The sequence below is a fragment of the Amphiura filiformis genome, chromosome 19, assembly GCF_039555335.1.
Source record: "Amphiura filiformis chromosome 19, Afil_fr2py, whole genome shotgun sequence".
In the NCBI taxonomy this organism is placed as follows: Eukaryota; Metazoa; Echinodermata; class Ophiuroidea; order Amphilepidida; family Amphiuridae; genus Amphiura; species Amphiura filiformis.
The window spans coordinates 52,808,782-52,823,446 of NC_092646.1; positions in this window are offsets into that span (position 1 = coordinate 52,808,782).

Sequence of the window (14,665 nt, forward strand, 5' to 3'; positions counted from 1 at the left end):
TGAATTAATGAATCGGGTAAATGAATTTCCTAGTGGACTATTTTTCCTTGCGCAAGTGCACATATTTTTATGACCTCTCCATATTTGTGCAAAAACACGGACCGAAAGTCATTAAGTCATGCAAAATGTTCGTATTTCATCACACTCATTGTAGTTTTGTTAGAATCATGATGCAGTCATGTCTACAGTAGAATTCATCTCGACCTTTGCAGGACTTAAACCCCATTAAAAGCTATTAAACCAAGATAACACTCATTGAAGCAGCTCAACTGATTAAATCAGATCTTCTCTGGTTGTGTACAAGTGTCTGTTTTCAATGTGCGACATCGCAATAAAGCTGGTATTACAGCTTCAGTTGGGTAACCGATTATAAAGGAAACGAAAGGAAACAATGGTATGTGTACCATTGTTCATGAAATGAGACAAAGACCTGCTTTTTGTTAACCAGCATTCTTCAAAATGAGCAACATAATGATTGTTGACTTAACACGGTTTGGAAATAATTTCTTCATATTTTTGGTGTTATCTGTCGTTTACATATCCTTCCTAAAACACAAAAGTGCGACCCTTCCAAACATCTAAATTAGCTAAAATTTAGGACATGTTACAAAACTTTATTTTCTAGAACCTATTTAGAATAATTTAAATGTAGCTTTTACCGTTTTTTTTGTGGCATCCTTCAGAAGTGAGCGGTCCGATACCAATATTTTCGGTCAAATCTCCATTCAATTAACACGGGGAGTTGGCTAGCTATGCCTTGCCCTCACTCATATTTTACAAAAGTGCGACCATTTCTGAACATCTAACCTAGCTGTAATTTTAGGTCATGTTAGAGAAATATATTTGCTAGAAGTTTTGGAGAATAAATAAAATATTGGCTGGTTATTTTTCACACAGTGATGTTAACTAGGCAAGTGTCCATTCTCCCAACATACATCATTTGTTGAGGTCACACGTCAATGGTGAGAGCAACGTGTATTGTGTATAGGAAAACGGACAGTAACTGCAGTATGTATAGTTAAAAACAGTATATTTAATCATATTGTGGACATTATTTTGAGGAAAAATTATATTTTCAATGAGATTTTACTTTACCCCACTTCGCAAAATTGAACAACTTCCGTATTTTTCCATAGCAAATACAGTCTAAATTAATGATGTTCCACTTTGCACAACAATTTTATACTTCAGAATATCAAAGATTGATATGTTTTCTCTTGAAAAACAACATGGTTTTTAGGCCAGGCCTTCTTAAGAAATTTCAAGACCAAGGTTTATTTGATCGATGTTACGTCGATGGTCCCGATCTCGCCATGATTTTGGACTGCAGCTTGCTTGTTTTATGTTTACAAGCAGGAGGAGGTCATGACCTTTTGGCGTATTGATCGATTCTGATCTGTTCTGATTAGATGGTCTCAAGGTCGTCACAGTTATGAATGAATAATTCAAGGTCATAAGCGGGGGGGCAGTATTAAATAGAAAAGTTCAAAATAATGACTTTAATGTTAGGTGATGAACATAATAATAATAATTATTAAATTCAAATGTGACTGAAATTAGTGGTTTCAAAAATCATTGATTGCAAGTTGCAAAGTTTCATGTTTTACTCTAGGCTGTGCAATATTTAATCATGAGCTAAATTTTGAGAGAAATCAAAAGGAATGGCAAGCGATCAATGACAGCAGGGGGGGTGGGGAAATCAGTTTTTTAAGTATTCCTGGCCTAATCAGAAAAAAGTTACAAAGATCAATTATTTGACCCGATGGGTGCTAGTTCGGAAACTAGTAACAACTGTCGTAGGCCTATGGGCATGAAACTTGGTGGGTACAGTAAACATTTGGAGTAAAATTTTTGGAAGGTCATTTCGGGGTCACCAGAGGTCATCTGAGGTCAAATTAGTAAAAACTGTCATATGGTCATGAAACTTAGTGGGTACAGTCAACATTTATAGCCAAATTTTGGGAAGGTAATTTCAGGGGTCACCAGAGGTCATCTCAGGTCAAATTAGTAAAAACTATTGGATGGGCGTGAAACTTGGTGGATACAGTCAACATTGGAGTCAAATTTTTGGAAGGTCATTTTGGGGTCACCAGGGGTCATCTGAGGTCAAATTAGTAAAAACTGTCATATGGGCATGAAACTTGGTAGGTACAGTCAACATTTAGGCTATAGCCAAATTTTGGGAAAGTCCAGAGGTCAAATTGATAAAAACTGTTGGATGGGCATTAACCTTGATGGGTACGGTACAGTCAACATTTGGAGTCAAAGTTTTGGAAGGTCATTTCGGGATCACCAGGGGTCGTCATATGAGGTCAAATTAGTAAAAACTGTTGTATGGGCATGAAATTTGATGGGTACAGTCAATATTTAGAGCCCAATTTTGGAGGGTCATTTCAAGATCACCTGAGGTCATCTAGGGGTCATTTGAGTTCAAATTAGTAAAACCTCTTATATGGACATGAAACTTGGTAGGTACAGTCAATATTTTAGTCCCAATTTGTAGTGACATCACTCTGCGTGTTTAACATACCGAATTTTACAAATTACTCTTATCAAACAATGTGTTCTTCATGCGCATTAGTACCCCCCACCCATGTGGTCCCCTCCCACATACCCGAAGGGGTGGGTCAAAATGTGATGAATCATTGTTTTTATATTGCGCATTATATATATCAATTTCAGTCATGTAGGCCATGTTATTAGGGCAAAATAAAACTTAGAAGAATGTCTCTCGTGTACAAAAGTATGGGAAACTGAATATTTAAAACCACTTTTTTAGGATGAAGGAAGCATTTTTTAAAAAAAAGTCTAAAACAGGTTTTTATGTCAAAAATGGTCTCTTTTGGGGTGCTAAATCTGCTAAAATGTTTGTCGTCCTGAAATTTTAACCAAAAGTACACTGACCGTCAAGGCCCATGATGGGATGCCGGTTGGTGGGGGTGGGGTGGGGGAGGCAGTGGATGCCAAGCACAAAAATGATTTTAATAATTAAAATTATTGCCTTATTGATCTGCTTCACATACGAGGGGTGGTCAATAAGTTCCCGCAACTATGGTGTATCTCCGCTCATGCATGACTTGGATGACTGTTACTTACACTAAATACAAGTTTGTACTTTTGTCTTTCAAAATAAATATGTATTAGCGATGCTGAATACTTGATTACGTAATGACATTAGCATAAACACAGTAGTGTATGGGCACTGCCTGATTTATGGTGAAAAATAGTCAAGAAAATCTTGCACCAAATTGAGGTATTGTTACATAATTCCAAATATCTCGAGAATAAAAGTATGGAATCTGGCGCGGTTTTTGCAACTTTGTAGACCGATAACATAGGAATGATGCTCTACTCTTTTTAGGTTTATACCATTTTTATTAAAGAAAAAGGATCGTGTTGAATATCTCCAATTTTGAGTAGGCTTTATCACCTATTGATCTTTACATAATAAGAGATAGAAATATTAATCAATGACAAAATTTAACAAATGGTACCTGGTTTGATTGGGTATCTACTGATTATTAAAAAGGGAGATCCCAGTGGTGAAATCACAAACATTTCTTTCTCAATAAACCTTTGTTTTCAAAAGGTCTTGTTTTTGTAATCAAAGTAGCACACCATAGAGAGGCTCTGGATTGAATAAGAAATTTGAATTTCGAAAGGTGTGTCTAATCTCTAGCATAAGACTTGACTTGGTATAGCAATTCACTCACACGGCTACTGTTCCGCAAACATTGTATTGGTCATATTTTTAGCGCTTTTTTGATGAAATTTTACTTTTTTCATACATTTTTGGTACTTTCAATCATGCGTACCATTCACGTATGCGCACATTTCTATTTTTATTGCAATTAATTCTATTGTCCTGACTATGATCTCTCATACCATACCAATAATCATATTTGTTTTTGTTTTATTTTGGAGGTAATTTGGATTCTTTCTTCTACCGTGTGGGCTCTTTTATCCAGATTTTCACACCATTTTTGTTTGTTGTTAAGGCCTATTTTTTGGTGAAATTCAAAGACAGTCCCTTTCCTGATCTGTTGACGGATACATTTCTTCTTTCACAATTATCAATTGAATATACTCAGATTACCTCATAACAAAAATAAGGCTTGTAAATTGCTTTGGTCCTTACTTCTGCTTCTTTTTATTACACGTTCCTCAACAACAATTCAAATTTCCCGCCAATGTTGACAATTGTCAGTGTACATATGGCAATGACTTTATGCAAATGAGATTACGTAATTAAAGGTACTCTGATACTAATTGTTGTGTGTTTGGAAAGACAAAGGTACAAACTTTATTGATCGTAAGTAACATTCATCTAAGTCATGCATGAGCGGAGATAAATAATGGTTGCGGGATATTATTGACCAACCCTCGTATATCAACATCAGCCATATTGGTTATGTAATAAAGCCAAAAAACATTTCTTAAGGCGATATAATACCCCGATTTTCATCAGTACCCCTCTTCTTTTTTTTTCTTGCAAATTTATTAAGTACATATATATGTTTATCACCTCATGTCCTGAACTTATAAAATATATCTACATATAAAGTGAATTTCAACAATTTTAGTAAGTCATTTTAGCCCTATATATTTTTTGTTTACTGTAACCTAGTAACTCAGATCTGTGTTTCATAACAAACCATAATTTATTCTTTTGAAAATGTTCAAGTAGGGTACATGAATAGAATACATTAAATCCTTTGTTATACTCTCTATAGAAAATCTATAGTGGTGCATGCAAAATACCTACCATGATATAACACTGAATAAATTAAATAAACACTTATACAATGGATGCATGGTCATTAGTTGTTAGGAGAAGAAAAGGCTATTAGGTCACCGTATGTCAGGTTATAGGTCAATTGGTTCAGGTCAAATTTAAGCATCAATTTTGAATACACATGTGAGAGTCTGTGATATCATATGAGGCATAATTTTGATATTCTGTCTTTAACTGGATATATATCGAGAAGTGCATGGTGGATATACTAATATACCTTGGGATGTAAATGGTGAGTACAATTTAGAATGCCTAGTTGAGACGGATTTCACAAATAAATATAAAATAGTTACCAAAATCACAAAACTTAAGCGTACGGAAAACTACCCAATATGGTTGTATAGGTGACAAGAAATACAATTTTTTCATCATTGCTGTAGTATGGTTGTTGTAACCTGTTACCTATGGCTTAATTAAGTTTCAGTGCAATAATGTCGCAAGTTAAAAATGCAAAATATAGCTCAACATTGAAAATAGAAGCATTTTAACCAGTTCCTTTTTGATAGTTGTGGAGCACCAAGTTCATGAAGTCATAAAAGAAATCAGGAACCACTTATTCCCATTTTACATATCAACTTTATTTCCCTAATGTGTTAGCAACACATATCCAAAATTTTAACGAAATCCGTTGATAGTAAGCTTTCCAAAATGAAGTGAATTTAAATCATCAGTGATGTACCTCCTTTTGGCTTCTATCTGTAAAAGCATGTAAGCTACATTGATACCGATACCACCAATAAAACGAGAAGATTTGCCCCTTCATTTTGCATACCACTTTGTCCAATTTTTTTTGTAATTTCTACACAAAATAAAAAAAAAAAAAAAAAAAAAATCAATGGGTGTAGTACCCCCTTAAGAGTGTCTCTTGTGCATAAAAGTATAGGAAACTCGAAACTTTATAGCATGTTTTTGGAAGAAGGAAGCACTTTTTATTAAAAGTGTAGAACAAGCCAGGAGCTTTGAAATGTTCTTTTTACCCTCTGAAATGGCCTTTCCTGCATGTGGTGCATGAGGGTGCAGGAACCCTCTGGACCCCACCGGGGACCCTTAAGCGGGCCTCGGACCCTCCGGCCGTGCTGGACAAGAGCTCCGCTCGCTATGCTTAGAAAAAGCAAGTTCAGGATTCTTTTGGGTCAGATCCATGTGGCTAAATAGTAATTCCCAAAATTGATTGATGTATCATTGTATGCTCTGCAAATGAGATAGCTACCAACCGACCAGATGTACCAGTGAATGTAATATGTCACACAATGATTTCACCTGTTGCACATTCGACTTTCACTGTCACCAAAAAGCACAGAGCCACAGTACCATTGGTGCTCTTGTTTCAGTACTTGCAGAGAATTACCTCTTCTTTGATGAAATGCTATTCGGAGAGTCGGGTGACGTTGGCGCGCAATAATACAGGCATGTAAAAATGTGCGAAAATGGGAATTTTTGACCTTTGACCTCTGTTAACTACGTGCGCCATCGAAATCCCAAAAACTTTTTGCTGAAAAATGAAACTTACCATTGAGGTCTTTAATTTCAAACTAGTTCGGACTTGGGATCTTAATGGCGCAGACCGTTCTGTTGCTTTGAAGTTTGCACGAGGGCGCTTTTCATCAAAAAGTTGGATTTGCTGATTTTGTGCGCCATCAAGATCCCAACCTTTTTTCTTGGTTTTTGTAATGTAACCATTTGGTACTTCAAAAAAATGCAAAATGCAGGTTGGGATAATGATGGCGCATGATGTTACGCACCTCCTAAGTTTACCATTTGCAAGTAAGGCTCAGAGAGGCTGAAATTTCAAGAATTTTTTAAAGCTGAACGAGGGCGCTGTGCACGCTCGAATTTTGCATGAGTGTTGTTGGTGTTAATATGTACCAAAATTATTTTTTAGAGAAAATTCTATTATTTTTTGTATCACAGATGGGTACATAATAAGGGAGACTGGCTCTTAAACTATGAAACCATAAAAGTATATAGCTCAAGTATATCAGCATTGAGGGAGTGTTATCTCGTCGGGTAGTTACAATCAAATTTCTTAATGTTATATTCAATTAAAGAAATAATATATCAATATGTAAACTCTTCTATCGTCGCTTCATAATAGTATGTTGTATGCGATCTATCGTTGAAGACAAAAAACAAGTACTACCCGGAAAAAAAATGTTAACAAGCTGATTTTTGCACCAGATAAGCAGAATGCATTATAGAACAACATATCCAAAATCCGCAAAAATCCACCATGGGGAATTTTTTTATCCAAGATGGCCGCCAAAATGGCCGCCATAACATATATTTGGCTGTATCTTAGCTTCTGAACCAGATATAATAATGATTTCAGCGTCCTTGAATAGGTGTAAGAGGTCAGAGAATTCAAATTTGTACATATCTAGAACACTGATGTCTTCATTCACACTGGAATCCAAGATGGCCGCCAAAATGGCTGTCACAACATATAATTAGCTGTATCTCAGGTTCTGAAGCAGTTATGATGACAATTTTAGTCTTTTTGAATAAGTCTTGGAGGTCAGAGAATTCAAATATGCAATAATCTATAACACCGATGTCTTCATTCACACAGGAATCCAAGATGGCTGCCAAAATGGCCTCCACCATATGACATTATTAGCTATAGCTTTGTTTCTGAAGCAGATACGGCAATGATTGTGCGTGTCTTTGAATTTAGGGGACAAAGAATTCAATATTTTACATATAAAAGTACTGGAATATAAGATGGCCGGGAAGATGGCAAACAAAAATGGCTAAAATTATACATAATAATTATAGCTCTCGCTATATATACAGGAGATGATTTTAATCTATCTTAGCATTAGGTTCTGAGGGAATAGGTTTTAGGGGTCACATATGCTAATTCTGCAGGTATAATATCCTCAGCATTCTGCATTTTTCTCCCGTACAATCCCCACATGGTATAACAGCTTACAACAGATTTAAGTCTTGCAAGACGAACATCCGTTACTTCGAAGGACTCCTGGAGGAGAGCTTACACTTGCATCGAACAAATTGAAGCAAGATTTGAATTCATGACTGGTGTCAATACATGTACTGGGTGCGTCAGAGAGTTTCCAACCCCATTGCCCTTGAAAAGTCATTGCTTGTGCCCTTAACCCAAAGCATTGCTCACCCGCTTGCAAATGAATCCAGAGGCTGTGAAAATATGTTGCTCTTACTAGGTGGATGCTTCCGTGCATTAAGAGATACTTTGTTTGAGGATACCAAAGTGATGAATTTGGCGAAGCGTGGACCGTTTAGAGAATCGTCTTTCTTGCCATCACATTAAGATTACAAACAATCTGATGCTGGCTTCACCAATTTGTTGAATTTGTTCTACTATCGCCTCAGGGTTGTGCATGATGCATCACCATAGGTATCTGCTGTAATTCCTCTGGTTGTTTTTCTTCAACAAATTAGTTTTCCCATGGCCAGCAGAGGTGGTGTCACAATTACTCACTGCACGGATGAACAGGAGATGGGATGTCACTACTTCACCAGCTTTGTTAGCAAGGTCTTGAACTCAGTGGTACATCAAAAGTACAGTACATTATCTTGCCTGGCAGATTGAAGGGTACATGTCACTACAATGTATCAGCATATCCAGTACTATTGTGCACGATATGAACATTTGCTTCCAAGTATCGAACCAGCAACTAGATGAACTGACTTCTTTGTCATTAGGTTTAAAAGCTATACTGATAGTGATGGCGTCAACTGTAACAAGACAGAGGCTGTTGGGGGCAAACATTAGAAAAAAGCTTGACAATAATTATGAATATAACAGAAGCGTCATTAAAAGAAGTGGCCAAGTGCAGTCTTTCAGTTGAGCCAAATCATATGTTTTCACGCCTTGTAAATATAGTACAGAGGGAAGACAACATGACTCCATAGTTTAAATATGAATTTGCCACAATTCCCACTTCTCTTTTCAAGAAGAATGGTATAATGCGTAAACCAGTAAAAGCACAACTAGCAATGTCCTTCTAAATAGTGTGGAATCTCCTGAGCAAAGGGCGCATCTAATGCATGATCTTGATGGCAGCGCCCTTCTTCATCAGGTTAACTGGAGTAAGAAAGTAAAATAAAAAGATGCATGGTAGCAATGCAATAATCAACCATCCATAATCAAGATATGGAAACTGTTGCGCTGTTTTTGATGGCTATACGTACAGGGTCCATCAATAAAAGACCTCGTTACTAGGTCGATATTTGGAAGCCATTGATAGTAGCATGCATCCTAATTCAACCAGAGGAACTACATCAGATATCTATGATGATCCTGAGGCAACAGCAGAACAAATTGGTGAAGCTGGCATCGTATTGTTTGTTATCTTTATAATGATGGCAAGGAAGTGGATTATCTAGCTCTAAACGGACTACTCTTCGCCAATTTCATTACTATATGGTATCTTCTAAAAGAGCAGCATATGTCCACAGCCTGCGGATTCATTTGCAAGCGGGTGAGTAATGCTCTGGACTAAGCTCACAACCAGTGAGCTTGATCAAGACAAGAGCAATGGGGTTGGAAACTCTCTGACGCAGTACATGTATTAACACCAGTCATGGCAGATTTGAAAGGAGCATCCCAAAGTTTGTTTCAGTTTGTTTGATGCAAGTGTAAACTCTCCTCCGGGAATTCTTGTGGAAGTAGTGGCTATTAATTATGACGAAAACAGTGACTGAGGGTTTGTAATTACTTCAGACACTGATACATGGCCAATTGATTCTAATGTGATGAGCAACTTCAGCGTTAAAAGAAATAGCACAATATTATTACAATCTGTGACCCCTATTCCCCAGAACCTATTCAAAGATTAAAATCATCTTCAGTAGCTACCCAGCAAACACAAAACGTTTTCGACATCATTCGCAAAAGGGTATAAAAGGTTGTCAGAAAACGTTTAAATGTCGGGTTATATAAAGGGTATATTAAGAGTATAAAACGTTTTCATAACCTTAAAAACATTTCTTGATAATCTACTGCTCAGCAAACAAAAATGTTTTACAGAAAACGTTTAAATGTCGGGTTACATAAAGGGTATAAAAACGTTTTAATAACATTCCAAAAACATTCTTGAAAACTTGATACAAAACATTCTAAACAGAATGTTATTTTGGGGAAGTTGAAAAATATTTTGCGAAAAATGTTTGCCCAAAATATTTTCAATAACGTTTTAAAAACGTTTTCATGACCTTTATATAACCCGACATTTAAATGTTATTAAAAGGTTTTGAAAAAACATTTTAAGAACATTTTTGTGTTTGCTGGGTTCAAATATTTTAACATAATGTTATTTAAGTATTGACACAATATTTGGCAAAAATGTTTGCAAAAATAGTTTACAATAACATTTTTGAAAACATTTAAAAATATTGTTGTAGTGTGTTTTCGTACAAAACGTTTTAAAACGTTATCATGACCTTTATATAACCCGACATTTTAATGTTATTAAAACGTTTTTACCTAAACCAAAAGCCAAAATATAACTTATTTAAAACGTTTTTAAACGTTTCTGTGTTTGCTGGGTATATAGCGAGAGCTAAATCAGCTAATTATGTAAATTAGTCATTTTGGTGGCTATCTAGAATTCCAGTGTGAGTGCAGACTTCGGTTACAAACTTCAATTCTTTGTCCACTTTTTATTCCCTGACCGTCTGACTCCAGGAGGAGTGTTGGCCAGTACTAAATCAAGAAGAAGATATTCAAACTCACAAAAATCATTGCATTTCATGTACATATCCTTAAAACTTTTGAATCCATGCTTTCGTCAAATGTTTTCAGCTTTGACAGCCAGTTGCCATGGCAATTGCCATGAGCATGAAGGTCACCATACTATATGCCCTCTGGCAATTCCAGCCCTGAAACTCACTCCCCTGCCCAGCTGACCTCCAGAGCAGCAGGAATGTGTTGACAAGCAAAAGGTCAAACATCAGCAGGTGTCGAGGTATATAAGATCAAATTATGAAATCCAATATCAGAAAATGAAACCAGTGGAACAAAATTTATTACCCTCGCTTTTCTCTAATCGAGGGTAATTTTGCTTAAGTTCTTTAAGGACCCGTCGACGAAATGTTATATCTGCTTCAGACGCAAAGCTATAGCTAATATCTATAACACTATAGCTAATAATGTCATATGGTGGTGGCCATTTTGGCAGCCATCTTGGATTCTGGTGTGAATGAAGACAGCAGTGTTTTAGATAATAACATATCTGAATTCTATGACCTCCAAAACCTATTCTAAAACACTAAAATCGTAATCAAATCTGCTTCAGAAGCTGAGATACAGCTAATTATATGTTGTGGCGACCATTTTGGCGGCCATCTTGGATTCTACTGTGAATGAAGATATCAGTGTTATAGATATGTACAAATTTGAATTCTCTGACATCTTACACCTATTCAAAGACACTAAAATCATTATCATATATACTCTAGAAGCTGAGATACAGCAAATTATATGTTATGGCGGCCATTTTGGCGGCCATCTTGGATAATAAAAATTCCCCATGGCGGATTTTTGCGGATTTTGGATATGTTATTCTATAGTGTATTCTGATTGTCTGGTGCAAAAATCAGCTTTTTAACAATTTTTTCCGCGTCAAAATGTTCAACGACCATACTAACAACGCACCTGACGTTTACATATATTTTAAAAGTAGTACAATTTAATCGTATATCTTCTACACATACTGACCGTAAATATTGTAACATCTTCAAAATAGAGGTTTTCAGTAAAAAGAGGGATCCATTTTATAGAACCCTGGGTTCACCCATACCTGTTGTATGTCGGCTTTATTTGTCTTGATATTGAGTGCAACACCGCCACCAGGTCATGCCCCCCGATCGCCTTGATCAGGAAACCTCTATATTGGTGATATTAGTATTACAGATAGTATATATATTATGGCATGTAAATGGTGTATCTCAAAATGTTATATTAATCCAAAGAAAAAATAGTAAAAACACATGGGCTCTCTTTGTTTACTCAACAAAATAATAACTCAACACAATGGCTTATATCCAATCTCATTTTGATAGCATTTACATCCAAAAATATGGTGATTTACATTAAGTAGAGAAAGTCTAGTTGGTCTATAATTTTTTTCCCTATGAAGACTTTACAAAAAGTAACCATGGTAACGCAGCCGTAACAAATGAACGTGTTTATAAAGGCAACGGAAAAAGTCCATATTCACCGATATTTGGCATATTATCTCTGTTTTTCCGCTGCCTTTATTTGTTTTCGTATTACTTTAGAACTATATCATATTCATAATATTTTAACATAGAAGGAAATGTGGTTTATGTACACGTGTGCATTTTGACCTTTAAAACCCGCTATCTTCGCGCTGAATTCAAATCAATGTACAACTTACTGCAACTATTACAAAAATGCTGTATTGTTGATATTGAACGAAATTAGGCATATGGGGTATCAAAATGCTCGTACATAAACCACCATTTTCTCTATGTTCAAATATAGGCCTAATTGTGAATACTTTTGATAGTTCTGAAGCTATGCGTATTTTTAACGGCTGCGTTGTTTTTTGTGAAGTCTTCATGATACTTAGCGTGGTGTGTGCGCCATAATGGTTCAATGTAGGCCTATATAAATTGTACCAGAGGAACTTGAGCATGGCTAATTAAATTGACTGTCACTTTAATTCAGCATGCCCAATTACATTGACTGTCACTTTAAAACAAAAGCTCACATAGAAAAATGCTTGGCCGACATGCTGCACACCACTTGCCGACATCATGCTACACACCACCAATGAAACAATATTTTTGATAATCCTTTTCTTCCAGTCAACAAAAATAATTTCAAATTGTAACATTTTTTTGAGATGCACCCTGGTGATGGGAAAAAAGGTTATATAATACCCGTATTATAATAACCATGTTAACCTTATAAAGATTAAAGATTCTTGTAGAACTATGAAAATGAAACCATTATGTGTTGAGAGCCTGTTTATTTAAATTGGATGTGGTATTAATGGAATCTTAAGAAAGTTAGTTTGGTACAGTCCCAGGGGATGCACGTTAAAACCACGCACTGCAAAAACAGCAGAGCAACACTTAATAAACACTTTAACACTTCATAAATATTTGTCTGTACAGTGAAGGTATAGGGGTGTTAATTTATAAACACTAAAATAACATTAAAACACGTCAGAAATATAAAGATGTTTATGTTTTTAACACACGATAGTGTTAAAAAATCTTGTGTTAAAAACATAAACATATTCATATATTTTTAACATTTAGTGTTATTTTAGTGTTCATAATTACCATCACTATACAAACAAGTGTTTAAGTGTTTATTACTCTCTAAATGTAAAAGAGTAAAAAACTCGTTCTCCAAAAGAATGGTTTACTTATAAAACTACTCAAAAAAGAGTGAAATGTGTTTTTTAAATTCAAACCACTCTAAAAAGAGTGAAAACCACTCTAAAAGAGTGAATTTTAACTCGTTCAAGGAGTTAAATGAATGACAACACGTTTTTAGAGTTGTCCTTCATTTAACTCGTTGAATTAGTTAGAATTCACTCTTTTAGAGTGGGTTTTACTCTTTTTAGAGTCGTTTAAAGTTAAAAAACACATTTCACTCTTTTTCTGAGTGGTCTTATAAGTGAATCACTATTTTTGGGGAGTGAGTTTTTCACTCTTTTAGATTTAGAGAGTTAGTGTTGCTCTGCTGTTTTTGCAGTGTGTATATACAGGACCATTATGGAACAGACAAAACGATAGATGAAAAGAAATTAGTCTGTCTAGGGAGTTAATAAGTCGATCATACGTTTCTCCTACTGATAACACTTTCAAAAATATCAATTTTATTTTGACCCACGGATGCGGAGGACGGGTCAGCTACGAAACTAGTTAATATAGCTTCATCATACTTTTTGATTTGTTCCCATCCATGTAAGAGAAGAAGTGGTCAAAACAACATTGACGGTTTTGTAAAAGCGATGCATTTTAAGACTTCCTCCTTCCCTCCGTAAGAATTCATAATAAAACGGCATTTTAAGACTCTCCCTCCGTAAGGCTTCGTCGACCTTTAATTTGGCTATGCAGGCTGCTGAATGAAACATGTCGGTCAAAGTGCTCACGAGTAGTAAAGTAGATTTATGAATTATCCCTGAGCTCCTCATGAATATTAATGTGGGCGTGGCTGATTAGCATTTTCACAAGATGAATCTTAATGAGGTGGGTGTATCCTCTAACCATTTGACCCCTACATGACCTTTGACCTTTCCATGACCTTTGATACCTATGTGACAGTACATGACCTTTGACCCCATCTGACTCTGGAGTAACCTTTGACCCCACATGACCATTGACCACTACATGACCTTTGACCCGAAAGTGACCAGAGTGACCTCTGATCTGAAAGTGTCCTTTTCTGACCCAGAAGTAACCTTTGACCTCTATATGACCTTTGACCATGATGTTACCTTTGACCCCTATATGACCCGGTCTCAAAGTGCTCATGAGTAGTACACTTAGGAATTATTTATGAGCTCCTCATGAATATTAATGTTGGCAGAAATAGTAATGAGGTGGCAAAATCTCTAACCCGGATGTGACATTTGACACCTATGTGACCTTTGACCTTTCCATGACCTTTGATACCTAAGGCTTTGACCCCGTTGTCACTTCTTCATGTCCTTTTTGACCCAGAAGTAACCTTTGACCCCTATATGACCTTCGACCCCGATGTTACCTTTGACTCCTATGTGACCCGGTGTCAAAGTGTTCACGAGTATAATTTGGTTCGTCTCAAGTTTGGTAGTGACGTATGTGCGTATTTCCCGTGCCGCAGTATCAAATCGCGCGCGTAAAGTTAAACGCCCTAAGTGTGCA